Genomic DNA, 15628 nt, shown 5'->3' on the forward strand with positions numbered 1-15628 from the left:
TGACTGGACAGTTGTGCCAGCTGTGCATTTGGGCGATTGCTAGTTTTCTTTTTATTCATTTGCTGGATGAGGGTGTCGCTGCTAGGACATCATTTATTGAATACTCAATTTTCCAGCCTTGGGTGATGCAGAAAATAAGAGGGCTGTCTCTTAACAATGCTTCAGAAGCCAGTCTTCAAGATATATATTATAATACAGCGGGGTTAATCGTGGGGGGAAGGAGTAATACATTTGTCCTTTAGCCTTGAAAGTGAAGAAAACAATAAAGGTCGTTAAAAGCACCGTAGCTGCTGAGACACTGAATAGAAGCAATAAATTACCTAATATACTGAAGGAAATACTATACAAGGAGAAATATGAGGTTTGTCCTTCGAATGCTGCATGGAAATTTGGGACATAGTCTTGTTGAGCAAGGCTGTCACTGAAAAAAAAGGTTGAGAATTGACCTCGTGGCATAAAATAAATGTTGCAAAGAAGAGAGGTTTCCAAATAAAATGAGTGGATGGAAGTCATCAGAGGACAGACTGTTTTACAAAGAGAGATACTTGGTCTATACATTATTAGGTGTACGTGTTACAATGAGGACATGGAAAACCAATATTTTGTTTGATTGCTTTGTAATTATTTATACGTGGTAAAGAAAAGGAAAATGTTTAAACAAGAGGGGAAATGTGGGATTTGTTAATGGTCGGTGATATTCTAATATGAGACAAATGGAAAACTGCATTCAGTTTTGTTTCTTTGCAATTGGTTTGAAAGATTGTTCTTGTGTTTTCAAGATGTTTTAACCTAAAAGAGGAAAATGTAATCTGTCAATGTCTTATTGATTACATGGTTACGGTGTAGTGGCAATTACATTAAGCAGGTGATGGTTATTTGTACACATATGGATGGAGATAGCTGGGACACTGGGCTAGCGTTGACTTTGAATTAAATCAATAAACTGTCTCCAGTAAAGAAACCAGTTGTGTCTGAGTTTTATCTTCAGCCATTGTGGATCTAATTTGACAATCTCGGTCTTGTTGCACATGGTTGAGGAGGGTTGATCCTGGGTCACAACCGCAAGAAGCTCTTGCAGTAATTGCCTCTGGCTGAGTGAGCTGTCCTCCTAAATGACAACCATGTTCCTTTGCACAAGGAATGGTTCCAACTGGTGAAGTGTTTTGTTGAAGAAGGGCCATTATGTCTGAAGGGCAAAACAGGCTCTAGGGTCTGTGAAAGATCCTCTTATCTGCAGAGGATAATATATTCAGTCCGGTTTGAGGTGTCCAAACACTCTTTATTTTTATTAGTTTACTTGGTACAGTTGCACGAATTTAAATCGAGAAAACTTTTGAGAGTACATTGAAAAGTCCTTGAGACACTGAAGAGTGAAATCAAAAAGCTTCAAGAAACTCCAGATTTACTAAAATAAAAGTAATTTCATCAAATACTTTTAAAAATGTAATTTTTAAGAAAGCTTCAAGAATCTCCGAAGACTAAAGTTTTTCTTACTAATCAGTCATGCGGATCACGTTCTTCAGGGAATCTTTACCTGTGGTTCAGCCCCTTCCTAATTTCCATTGGTCTAATTCTTGGTTCGTTCAGGACAGTGTCAGTCCCTTAATAGGCGATTGGTTAATTATACATTAATCAGTTACTCCCAATTAATTATCCTTTCTTTGAAATTGTATGATTCTCATGCCTCCTGTTCCACTATCAATCTCCGAACGTCATGTCTGGTCTCGCTGACGATATTGTTTCACATTTGTTGAATGTACCCTATTATCGCTTTTCTACAGTGCATCTTTTGCAATATTTGAGACAGTCATGGTCAGGATTCAAAAGTTTAACCAATTTTATAACTTGATTATATTTTTGCAGATTCCATAATTTTCAAGAATCATTTTATTTTCCAGTATATTTTAGCTAATTCTCTTAATAGGACCCCCTCTATAATTGTTGAATCCAACAGTCTGAATGGCCGACTTCTAGTCTCTATCCTAAGATGTCTGTGGAATATTCAGCTCATGTTCAGAATTGATCAGTTTCTGGTCGAATGTTTTCCGTGCACCAAAGAACTAGAAAATCCCATCACTGAGCAGATACTTTCCTTCTCGTTCTCAGTGTTTACCTTTTACTCTACTCTTCAATATGATGCTAATTATTATTCTTTACAGAAAGTCACTGAGTTCGTGGAGAAGGGAAACCGGCGGCCAGTTCCAAATTTCTCCTAAAACTGGCGATGGGGAAAGGATCTCCGGCCCGTAAAGTGATGTGGACATCACTATTGAAAATGCGCCACAGGGTCCTAAAGTTCGACAACATACTGAAGGAAATACAGGAACTTGGTACGGTAAAATTACACAAGGAATTCAGTATCAGAGTCACTGTATATATTATAATATCAAACAGCTCATATTTCATGAAATCTCAAGTTATTTAAGCAGATTCCGAACAATTTGATTTTATGAACATTCTCCGAGACTCACCCGAACTCCCTACTACGCTGAAGGGTAAGAGATGACATGGAGATTTCAACCTGCTAAATTTCACTTCAGAATATTTGGATGGAACCATTTGAGTTCCCAAATCTGGGAATTGGATGCAGAGGCGGGAAGCTCATTCAAAATTGTTACGATTCATCTTCATTCCTCAACTATCCTGCATCGATTCAAATTACAATACTTACGATTTCTATGTATGCTGCAATTATACGAATGTTGCATTTTTTGTCACCAAATAAAACTGCTGATTGCCATTACTTATTAATTTTACACACATAATCCAGGTCCACTGTGAAACCTTGTACACACCCGGCAGGATCCTAATACACTGTGAAATTCTGTACACACCTGGCAGGATCCTGATACACTGTGACAACCTGCACACACCTGGCAGGATCCTGATACACTGTGAAATCCTGTACAGACCTGGCAGGATCCTGATGCGCTGTCTAACCCTGTAAACACCTGGCAAGATTCTGATGTACTGTGAAAGCCCGTAAACCCCTGGCAGGATCCTGATCCCTGATATACCTGATAGATCAATTCAATGCTTATTGGAATCATATTTTCTAATTTCCAGCACTGCATTGGAGAATACGCAGTACGAAGTTGTTTACTAGAATGATGAGACAGATTGAAATTAATGGTTACGGCTTTCTATTTTAAAAGTTATATTGAATGAAGTGTGCAGTTGTTTTACTTTTGATTCTAATCAGTATTCGGAAAGGAGTTATATGTATGAAGCAACTGAAAAACCTGTTGAAAGTATTGAAAGCAGAAGATAACTGGAGAATGTTTTGGACAGAAAAAGACCACTAGGATGCCTACAGTGAAGAAGGAGGCTATTCGGCTCATCGAATCTGCACCGACCCTCTGAAAGAGCACCCTACGCAGGCTTACTCCCCCACCTTATCCGTGTAAGCCCACCTAATCTTTGCACACAAAGGGACAATTTAGCATGGCCAATTTACCTAACCTGCACATCTTTGGGCCGTTGGAGAAAACCGGAGCACCCGGAGGAAGTTCATGCAGACAGTGTGAGTCACCCAAGGCTGGAATTGAACCCGGGCCCCTGGCGCTCAGAGGCAGCAATGCTATCCATTGTCCTAACTAAGCCTGCTGCTGTTCGAGTTAACCCACCTAGTCACCACCAGTCATATTTGTAGAAACATGTTCCACTGTTCTTAGACACTACTTGCACTGTCCATTTATTGTCTTTCTTGGCAACTAACTCCCACCTAATTGTGCTTTGGATGAAAAATATCCTGAATTTCCTTCTCAGTCCCACGACATAATTTCAGTTTATCCATTTTTAAATAATTGCATTCATTGTGAGTCTCTTCTTTAACGTTAATCTATGGTTTTAATTCCAAATCTAGTGAAATGGGATTGAGTTATTTCTATTCCAGTACAAGTAACATTGAGAACCATTTTCTGTCTGTCTTAATTGAAGATGTTCAGCAGAAACACAAGGAGACACTCCTGGCACCAACTGAAACACTAAGAGTGAACTCTATCCTAATAAAGGAGAAGGTTAAGATTTTCCAGCTGGTTGATCGATACGCTGAGCTAACGATCATTTCTACTGTTCGAGATCGGACACTTGTAGAACATGAACTGCTGGCAAGAGGCCGAGGCCATGAAGAGTGGAGAAAGAAATATCTCCGGAGAGAACTGGAAAAAATCCGAACTGATCAATTGTTCCACAGCAGCTTTTCCTGGGCAGGCTTCTTTTTGAAGAAAATAAAGAGTTTTGTTTGGCAATCCAATTCCGGGAGTTCAGCAGCAGTGAGTGGAATCCCGGGAATTGGAAAAACAACAATGGTACAAAAGATTGTTTATGACTGGGCCATTGGGAAAATATACCCACACTTTCAATTTGTTTTCAGTTTTAAATTCCGGGATTTGAACTCCAATAAATCTTGAATGAACCTGAGCAATCTGATGCTGGATCAATATCCTTACTTTGCGAATGTTCTGGGAGAACTCTGGAAGAACCCAGAGGGACTGTTGTTTATATTCGATGGTTTGGTTGAATTCAATGACAGGATTGATTTTTCTGACAATCGTAGAAATACAGAACCTCAGTCCATGTGCACAGATCCCGAAGGCTGGTGTGAGGTGTCTGACATTGTGTACAGTTTAATACAGTACAAGCTACTCCCAGGATGTTCAGTGCTAGTCGTCAGCCGTCCCACTGCATTACATATATTGGAAAAGGCTGAGATCAGTGTCTGGGCTGAAATCCTTGGATTTGTTGATGATGAACGGGAGGAAAATTTCAACAAGTTTTTTGAATATCAGACGGTTGCAACAGCTGTTTTCAAATGTGTGGAGGAGAACGAGATCCTGTACTCCATGTGCTATAACCCTTCCTACTGCTGGATCCTCGGTCTGTCACTGGGTCCCTTCTTTACACAAAGAAACAGGAAACAGCAGCATGTTCCGAAGACCATCACCCAGCTATATTCCTATATATTTATGACATTCTGAAAAACCATGGTCGAGAGATTGAAAACCCCCGTGATGTGTTACTGAAACTTGGTGAGATTGCCTTTGCTGGAGTCTCCGAGAAGAAGATTGTGTTTGGAAATGGAGATTTGATCCATTACAATCAGCAACCTTCCCAGTTCCTGTCTGGGTTCCTGATGGAACTTTTGGAGAGAGATGATTCTGCCCAGAATCTGGTTTACACATTCCCACACCTCACTATCCAAGAGTTTGTAGCTGCACTCGCACAATTCCTGACTCCAGATCCCGGAGACATTGGGAAGGTCCTCAGTGAAGCCCATTGCGAGGAAGATGGACGCTTTGAGATATTTCTCCATTTTGCTGCTGGTCTCTCCTCCCTACAGGCAGCTCGGCCCCTGGAGGAGTTGCTGGGTCCATTTCATCATCAAACAACCTGCGGAGTGATTGTCTGGGTGAAGGCGAATGTTGAAGGACAGATTGGAAACACAGAGAGGGAATCTGGTAAAAGGAACCTCTTGAACGCATTCCACTACCTGTTTGAGTCTCAAAATAAAGCACTGGCTCAGAACACAGTGGGATCTGTTCAAGCACTTACGTTTTTTGGATTGAGTCTGACGCCAATTGACTGTGTGATCTTGTCTCATATTATTGGATTCTGTAATGCAATACAACACCTCGATCTGCAGAACTGTTACATTCAGTACGAAGGACTCCAGCGGTTAGAACCCGTTCTGAACAAGTGTCATGTGGTTGGGTAACGATTTATTTCTAATTGTTCAGCAAATTGTGGAACTGTCGATTTAATTTTTGCTCTGGGTGAAGGAAATATAGATAAATTAAACCAGAGAGAAGCAGATTTGGTAGTAAAGTGATGAACAATGAGACAATCAGTTAGTAACTTCCTTAGGAATGGAGAATCTAAAATCTAAAATGAATTCTTATAAACCTTATAGTCTATTGCAAGTAATCTGAGATTTCTGGAGGATCAGGAACCAGACAAGATTCCTCACGTCTGCTCAAGATCGAGGAGATGGATTTTGATCATTTGAAAATTAAACTGGACCGAGGCATAACTGTAGGATTCTTAGAGACCACACTTTATTTAAAAAGGTATTTCCTGACAACCTGTGAATATATGAACGTAGAATAGAGTGAAATTCATTGCCAAATCTGCGCATTAATTTCCTGAAGTATTTTCAAAACATTTGGTAACATGCGAAAGAATTTTTTTTAACCAGTGTTTTTTTCAATTTGGTTCTAACTCTGTGTTCAGATTTGGGATGAATAAGCTGGGGGATTCAGGAGTGAAACTGCTGTCTGCAGTTCTGAGGACAACGAACTGAAAAATACAGGAACTTTGGTAAGTAACAGATTGTCAGAGATTTTGTTTATTAAAATCTTGATAACTGGGCAGCACGGTGGCGCAAGTGGTTAGCATGGTTGCCTCACGGCGCCGAGGTCCCAGGTTCGATCCCGGCCCTCGGTCACTGTCCGTGTGGAGTTTGCACATTCTCCCGTGTTTGCATGGGTTTCACACCCACAACCCAAAAAGATGTGCAGGACAGGTGGATTGGCCACACTAAATTGCCCCTTATTTGCAAATAGGAATTGGACACTCTAAATTTACAAACCCAAAAGAAAAAAAAATCTTGATACCTGCCATGGTACATCATAACATGAGAACATAAGAACGAGGAACAGGAGTAGGCCATCTGGCCCCTCGAGCCTGCTCTGCCATTTAATGAGATCATGGCTGATCTTTGTGGACTCAGCTCCACTCTCCGGCCCGTACACCATATCCCCGAATCCCTTTATTCTTTAGAAAGGCATCTATCTTTTTCTTAAAAAACGTTTAAAGAAGGAGCCTCAACTGCTTCGCTGGGCAAGGAATTCCAGAGATTCACAACCCTTTGGGTGAAGAAGTTCCTCCTGCACTAAATCTACCTCCCCTGATTTTGAGGCTATGCCCCCTAGTTCTGCTTTCCCCGACCAGTGGAAACAACCTGCCCGCATCTATCCTATCTATTCCCTTCATAATTTTATATGTCTCAATAAGATCCCCCCCGCATCTTTCTAAACTCCAATGAGTACAGTCCCAGTCTACTCAACTTCTCGTCATAATCTAATCCCCTCAACTCTGGGATCAACCTAGTGAATTTCCTCTGCACTCCGTCCAGTACCAATATGTCCATTATCAGGTAAGGAGACCAAAACTGAACACAATACTCCAGATGCGGACTCACCAACACCCTATACAATTGCAGCATAACCTCCCTAGCCTTGAACTCCATCCCTCTAGCAATGAAAGACAAAACTCGATTAGCCTTCTTAATCACCTGTTGCACCTGCACACCAACTTTTTGCGACTCGTGCACCAGCACACCCAGGTCCCTCTGCACAGCAGCATGTTTTAACACCTTACCGTTTAAATAATAATCCATTCTGCCGTTATTCCTCCCAAAATGGATAGCCTCACACTTGGCAACATTGAATTCCATCTGCCAGACCCTAGCCCATTCAACTAACCTATCCAAATCCTTCTGCAGACGTCCGGTATCCTCTGCCCTTTTTGCTTTACCACTCATCTTAGTGTCGTCTGCAAACTTTGACACATTGCACTTGGTCCCCAACTCCAAATCGTCTATGTAAATTGTGAACAACTGCGGCCCCAACACTGATCCTTGAGGGACCCCACTAGTTACAGGTTGCCAACCAGAGAAACACCCATTTATCCCCACACTCTGCTTTCTGTTAGTTAACCAATCCTCTACCCATGCTACCACTTTACCCTCAATGCCTTGCATCTTTAGTTTATGCAGCAACCTTTTGTGTGGTACCTTGTCAAAAACTTTGTGGAAATCCAGATATACCACATCCATTGGCGCCCCGTTATCTACTGCACTGGTAACGACCTCAAAAAATTCTACCAAATTAGTCAGACACGACCTACCCTTTGTGAACCCATGCTGCGTCTGCCCAATGGGACAATTTTCCTCCAGATGCCCCGCTATTTCCTCCTTATGAAAAATGAAATGAAAATCGCTTATTGTCACAAGTAGGCTTCAAATGAAGTTACTGTGAAAAGCCCTTAGTCGCCACATCCCGGCGCCTGTTCGGGGAGGCTGTTACGGGAAATGTTACGGCCTTAATGATAGATTCCAGCATTCTCCCTACAACCAAAGTTAGGCTTACCGGCCTATAATTACCCACTTTCTGCCGACCTCCTTTTTTAACAGCGGTGTCACGTTTGCTACTTTCCAATCCTCTGGGACTACCCCAGAGTCGAGTGAATTTTGATAAATTATCACGAGTGCGTTTACAATTTCCCTAGCCCTCTCTTTTAACACTCTGGGATGCTCCCTGTCTACCTTAGCTAGTTCTTCTCTCATCCCATTGTAATCGCCTTTGTTTAAGCACAAAACACTAGTGTTTGATTTTACCTTGTCATCCTCCAACTGTATTTTAAATTCCACCATATTGTGGTCGCTCCTTCCAAGAGGTTCCGAACTATGAGATCCTTAATCAATCCTGCCTCATTACACACTAATAACAGTACATTATTAGTGCTATTGTAATAATAATGTATGGGTACAGACAAACATACTGTATGGGTAAATACAGACATGCGTAATAGGAACAGAAATCGGCCATTCGGCCCCTTGAATCACTCAGTAAGATCATGTCTGACCTTTTTGAGTTCCACATTCCCCATCAGCCTCTGACAACCTTGATTCCCTTGCGCAGCAGGAATATATTTACATCTACCTTAAAAATATTCCGTGATCCCCTTCCACTGCCCTCTTAGGCAGAGAGTTCGAAACTCGCACAAACCTCTGAGTTAAAAAATATCTTCCCTGTCCTAAATGGGTGACCTTTAATTTTCTTGTCCTGGAATCAGCCAGAAGAGGAAACACCCTTTCAACATCGATCTTGTCAATACTGTCATTTTTAAATTCAAGTGGATGCAAATTCAGCCTGTCCAAACTCTCCTCATGAGATAAGCCGCTCATTCCAGTTATTGAATGTCAGAAACCGCCACTGAACCAGTTCCCAATGCATTTACACCCTTACTTAAACAAGGAGACCAATACTGCACACCGCATTCGAGTTGCGGTCTCACCAATGTCCTGTATGACTGAACCATAACATCCTTTTATGTTCAATTCTTCTCTTATAGAAGGATACTATTCCATTAGTTGCCTTGGTTCCAAGCTACACCTGCTGGCTAACGTTTTGTGACTCATATCCAAGAACACCTTAACAGGCGTTTCGGTAGCCGGACGAGACTCCAGGATGTAATGTTGCCTCCCTGGTGCTAGGGTCAATGATGTCTCGGAGCGGACACAGGACATTCTGGAGGGGGAGGGTGAACAGCCAGTGGGCGTGGTACACATCGGTACAAACGACATAGGTAAAAAAGTGATGACGTTCTAAATGCAGAATACAGGGAGCTGGGAAGGAAGTTAAGAAATCGGACCTCGAAGGTAGTGATCGCAGGATTACTACCGCTGCCACGTTCTAGTCAGCGTAGAAATGACAGGATATATAGGATAAATACGTGGCTGAAGGGATGGTGCCAAGGCGAAGGTTTCAGATTCCTGTGGCATTGGGACCGTTTCTGGGGGAGGTGGGACCTGTACAAACTGGGCAGGTGACACCTGGGCAGGACTGGAACTGATGTCTTAGGGGGGGCGGGATGGGGGGGGTATTTTCTAGATCGGTTGGGGAGTGTTTAAACTAATGTGGCAGGGGGATCGGAAACGATGCAGGAAGTCGCAAGGTAGTTAAACAAGGGCAGAAACAAAAGGCAGTAAGGGGGGAAATGTAAGGCAGAGATGCCATAGTCAGAAATCAAAAAAGGCGACAGTACGAGGTACAGAGACTGAGGGGAGGTCAGTGAATAGGCCCAGTAATACTAAAACGAATAAAACGGGAAGTAAAAACATAAATGGAAAGTGACAAGGCAGATTGTTACATGAAGATATGGGTTCAACGACAAGGAAAATTAGGCAAAACGTTAAGAGGAAAAATAACTTACAGAGGCTACTGATCAAGGTTTTAAGATTCAAAACAGAGTATAAAAGCCAACATAAGTGTGCTTTACCTGAATGCTCATAGTATTCGGAATACGGTAAATGAGTTGATGGCGCAAATCATCGTGAATGACAATGATTTAGTGCCCATTACTGATACATGGTTAAAGGATGGTCACGACTGGGAGTTAAATATCCAACGGTATCAAACTATTCGGAAGGACAGAGTGGATGGTAAAGGAGGTGGTGTAGCTCTGTTTTTCTAAGTATGACATCCGGGCAATAGTAAGGGATGATATCGGTGCTATGGAGGATAAGGTTGAATCCATTTGGGTGGAAATCAGGAATAGTAAGGCGAAAAAGTCACTGATCGGAGTCGTCTGTATAAACAAAGAAATAACTGATACATGTAGAAATGGTACAGCAGTTATCATGGGGGATTTTAATCTACATGTCGATTGGTTTAAATAGGTCGGTCAAGGTAGCCTTGAGGAGGAGTTCATAGAATGTATCCGCGATAGTTTCCTAGAACAGTATGTAATGGAATGTACGAGGGAACAAGCGGTCCTTGATCTGGTCCTGTGTAATGAGACAGGATTAATTAATTATCTCATAGTTAGGAATCCTCTCGGAAGGAGCGATCATAATATGGTGGAATTTAAAATACAGATGGAGGGTGAGAAGGAAAAATCAAATACTAGTGTTTTGTGCTTAAAGAAATGAGATTACAATGGGATGAGAGAAGAGCTAGCTCAGGTAGACTGGGAGCAAAGACGTTATCGTGAAACAGTTGAGGAACAGTGGAGAACCTTCCAAGCGATTTTTTACAGTGCTCAGCAAATATTCATACCAACAAAAAGGAAGGACAGTAGAAAGAGGGAAAACCGACAGTGGTTATCGAAGGAAATAAGGGAGAGTATCAAATTGAAGGAAGAAGCATATACAGTTGCAAAGATTAGTGGGAGACTAGAGGACTGGGAAATCTTTAGGGGGCAACAGAAAGCTACTAAAAACGCTATAAAGACGAATAAGATAGTTTATGAGTGTAAACTTGCTCAGAATATAAAAACAGACAGAGAATGTTTCTACAAATATATAAAACAAAAAAGAGTGGCTAAGGTAAATATTGGTCCTTTAGAGGATGGGAAGGGAGATTTAATAATGGGAGATGAGGACATGGCTGAGGAACTGAACAGGTTATTTGGGTCGGCCTTCAGAGTGGAAGACACAAATAAAATGCCAGTGACTGATGGAAATTAGGCTATGACAGTTGAGGACCTTGAGATGATTGTTATCACTAAAGAAGTAGTGATTTGCAAGCTAATGGGGCTAAAGGTAGACACGTCTCCTGGCCCTGATGGAATGCATCCCAGTGTGCTAAAAGGGATGGCTAGGGAAATTGCAAATGCACTGGTGAGAATTTACCAAAATTCACTAGACTCTGGGGTGGTCGAAGCTGATTGGAAATTAGCAAACGTGACATCGCTATTTAAAAAGGAGGTAGGCAGAAAGCGGGTAATTATAGGCCAGTTAGCTTAACTTCGGTAGTAGTGAAGATGCTAGAATCTATCATCAAGGAAGAAATAGCGAAGCATCTGGATGGAAATTGTCCCATTGAGCAGACGCAGCATGGGTTCATAAAGGGCAGGTCGTGCCTAACTAATTTAGTGGAATTCTTTGAGGGCATTACCAGTGCGGGAGATAACTGGGAGCCAATGGATGCGGTATATCTGGATTTCCAGAAAGCTTTTGACAAGGTGCCACACAAAAGATTGCTGCATAAGATAAAGATGCATGGCATTAAGGGCAAAGTAGTAGCATGCATAGAGGATTGGTTAATTAAGAGAAAGCAAAGAGTGCGGATTAATGGGTGTTTCTCTGGTTGGCAATCAGTAGCTAGTGGTGTCCCTCAGGATTCAGTGTTGGGCCCACAAGTGTTCACAATTTACATCCTCAAAGAATTTCAGTTGATTTGTCAGGCATGAGTTCCCTTTCATAAATCTATGCTGACCCTGTCTGATCCTGCCAATGTTTTCCTAGTGCTCTGCTATAAAATGTTTGATAATTTATTCTTGAATTTTCCCTCTACATATATGAGGCTAACTGGTCTATAATTCCCTGTTTTCTCTCTACCTCCCTTTTTAAATAGTGGGGTTACATTAGCTACTCTCCAATCTGTAGTAACTGTTCCAGAATCTATAGAATCTTGGAAGATGACGACCAATGCCTCCAGTATTTCTAGGGGCACTTCCTTAAGTACTATGGGATGTAGAATATTGGGCCCTGGGGATTTATCGACGCTCAGTCCCATTAATTTCTGCTATTACTGATCTCCTTCAATTCTTTCCTCTCTGGAAACCCTGTCTTCCACAACCTTTCTGGGATATTATTTGTGTTCTTTTTGAAGACAGAACCAAAGTATGCATTATTTAGTCAGCCGTTTCTTAGTTGACCATTATGTATTCCCATTTGGCTTCACCAATCTTTTTTTCTTCACGTACCTCTAGAAACTCTTACAGTCCGTTTTTATGTTCTCTGCAAGTTTACTCTCTGACTATTTTCTCCTTCTTAATCAATCCTTTGGTCCTCCTTTGCTGCCTTCCAAACTGCTCCCAATCCTGAGGTCTGTTTTTTCCTGGCTCTTTGCATGCTGCTTCCTTAAATCGAATACTATCTCTAATTCCCCTTGTAACCCATGGTCCGGCTACCTTTGGCCACTGCTTCCCCAGTAATTATAATTCAACCAAGTTCTTCTCTCTCTCTTCCACCTCCCTCTGTCCTCTCCACCTACTGATTTACGGCCATTACTGGAATGTTTCTTGCATCCTGTATGGTGAAGGCAGAAGCAAAATAACTGTTTGTTTCATGCACCATTTACTTATCATCTACTATTAGCTCCCCGTTCTCAGTCTCCAGTAAACCAACACTCGCTTTTTACTGATTCTTCACGTGTATCTGCAAACTCTCACATTCTTTTTTTTAAACATTTCTCACTCACTTCCACTTTCTAATTGCTTTCCCCGGTTAACCTTTTAGTCATTCTCTCTAGCCCTTTAGATTCTGACCAATCACCTGTCTTGCTACTCATCTTTACGCAGTTGTATATTTTTTCCCCTTAAGAATGGTGGATTCCTTAACTTCTTAGTTCACTGTAAGTACTAGATCCTTTTAGAGGCGATAAAAATATCCCCTTAAATGTCATCCACTGTTTTTCTATTAATCAATTCCCTAGCCTAGTGTCCTAGTTCACTTCACCTAGCTCAACTTTCTTGCCCATATAGTTACAGTTACTTTACTTTAAAATCCTAGTCTTTAACCCAATGGCCCTTCAAATTGGATGTAAAATTCACTTATATTGTGGTTGTTGCTGCCTGCCTTTACTCTGAGGTCATTCATTTATCCTTTCACATTGCAGTGTTAAATCTAAAACAGCCTGCTGCCTGGTTGGTTCCAGAACATGCTCACTGAGAAACTCTCAAAAGAGTACTAATAACTCCTCATCCAGGATACTGCTGCCAGTCTGATTTTTCCAGTTTACGTGGAGAATGTCATCCATGATTTTTGCCGTTCCTTTATCACAAGCATCCAGTATTTCTTCACGTATATTTTGCCTTGCGGTGTGGTTTCTGTTCGGGAGCTTGTGGACCACTCCAACTCCTGATTTTTTTCCCCTTCTGTTAGCCTGATTGATGTTGCTTCTTCTCCATCAACCAATCCCGAACCAACCATCCCTCTCCCCCCTCAGGCTGGAGGAAAACAGGTTGACAGCTTCTTCTGCTGAGCATCACGCCTTCGATCTCTGTACAAACCAGTCACTGAAGGATCTGAACCTGAGTAATAATAAACTGGGCGATTCTGCAGTGAGCCCACTGTCTGTGGGTCGGAGGAATCCGGATTACAAAATTCAGAAACTGGGGTAGGTATCAATCTGTGTGAGATTGTGTTGATAATAACAGGATGCCTGACACTGTGCATTAACATTACAATCAATCAGAGCATTGTTAATAAGAACCGGGATTCCTCCCGATTCATATTGTCTCTGATTTCCAGGCTGGCTGATGTCTGTCTCACAGGTTCTTGTGCAGAAGCTCTTGTCTGCATTCTCAAGACAAACCAGTCACTGATTGAACTGAACCTGAGTAGGAGCAAACTGGGAGATTCAGGAGTGAAACTACTGTGTGAGGCACTGAGGAAGCCGGACTGCAAAATACAATAACTGGAGTGAGTACATGATTGTGTTTATAATAACGGGATGTCTGTCATTATGATTTCATTAAATCAGTAAAAATATTATTTATAAATACTACATTATTAGCAGACATCTATTCATAAACAAACGCAGTCTGGGCAGCACGGTAGCATAGTGGTTAGCACAGTTGCTTTACAGTTCCAAGATCCCAGGTTCGTTTCCCGGCTTGTGTCACTGTCTGTGCAGAGCCTGCATGTTATCCCCGTGTCTGCATGGGTTTCCTCCGAGTGCACCGGTTTACGCCCACTGTCCAAAGATGTGCAGGTTAGACAGATTGGCCATGCTAAATTGACCTTCGTGTTCATAACTATTGAGTGGGTTATGGGGAGGGTCGGGGTGTGGGCTTGGGTAGGGTGCTCTTTCCAAGGGCCGGTGAAAACTCGATGGGCCGAATTGCCTCCTTCTGCACTGTAGATTCTATGAAATAACTATTTCAATAGAGCATCTATGAAGAGTAACTTGGTATTGTAGCACTTGAGTATTCCTAAAGAAGACAAGGTGATGCCACTTTTTGTCTTGCCCTCTTCAGAAAAGGAACACGAATGGAAAATTTCCAAGGGAACGATAATTTCTACTGCTTCAGAAACAAGGTGCTGCAAGGTTTAACAGCAGATTCTAGTAGACATTGACAAGGTGAATGCACCAGGAACAGTAATTTGTTTAAATTATTAAAAGGCCATTGACTCTTGTCGAGGTGTTAAATGGAGAATGTACCGAGGAACAATGACTCCGAGCAGGTGTTTAATTGGAAAGGTTAAGTGCTTCGGCAAATTCCTTGAACCTCCAGAGGTCTGGGCTCTGCCTATGAATGGATGCAGTTTCTAACAAGCATACGTGAGCCTGACTGATCATCTTAAATCCCAAGTGTGGCAAGACTTGCACTGACAACCAATTGAAGTTTGTCAATCCAGTTCGCAATGTGGCTTAACTCATGCTGGAAGCAACATATCTTCATAGGCAGAGCCCAGTCCCGTCCGATAAAGTTTTGATTAAAGTAAGTAAAGGGCGGGTTGTTCGGCTCTTCCTGCCAGCGGGATCTTCGGTTCCTCCAAAGCTGACCCCCTGTGTCGGGATCCCTGACAGCGGGACAGGCAAGCTCCGCAAAACATCGTAGACTGCAGCGGATCTGGAAGATCCCACCGGTCGCCAATGGCGAACACCATTGCCACCGGCAAACGTGCCGCAGAGGGGAAGCTGGAAAATCCCGTGTAGAATTTGAGATTACAGACTCCTGCTAAAGGAATGAGGTCACAAGATTCCATTGGTTTGGAACAAACACATATAAACTTACTATACAAGTTCAGAAGATAAAATAATTCTCAATATCTATCTTATTATGTTCTGGGTAAATATGAGGTACACTTGAATTAACAGGAAAATATTCAAAT

The 15628-nt window shown here is 42.0% G+C and overlaps 1 pseudogene; it reads left to right on the forward strand.

Annotated features, from left to right (window-relative positions):
- LOC140411379 (NACHT, LRR and PYD domains-containing protein 3-like) overlaps window positions 1-15628 on the forward strand; it is a 93997-nt pseudogene that overhangs the window by 1164 nt on the left and 77205 nt on the right.

Source organism: Scyliorhinus torazame, chromosome 4 (assembly GCF_047496885.1).
Source record: "Scyliorhinus torazame isolate Kashiwa2021f chromosome 4, sScyTor2.1, whole genome shotgun sequence".
NCBI lineage: Eukaryota > Metazoa > Chordata > Chondrichthyes > Carcharhiniformes > Scyliorhinidae > Scyliorhinus > Scyliorhinus torazame.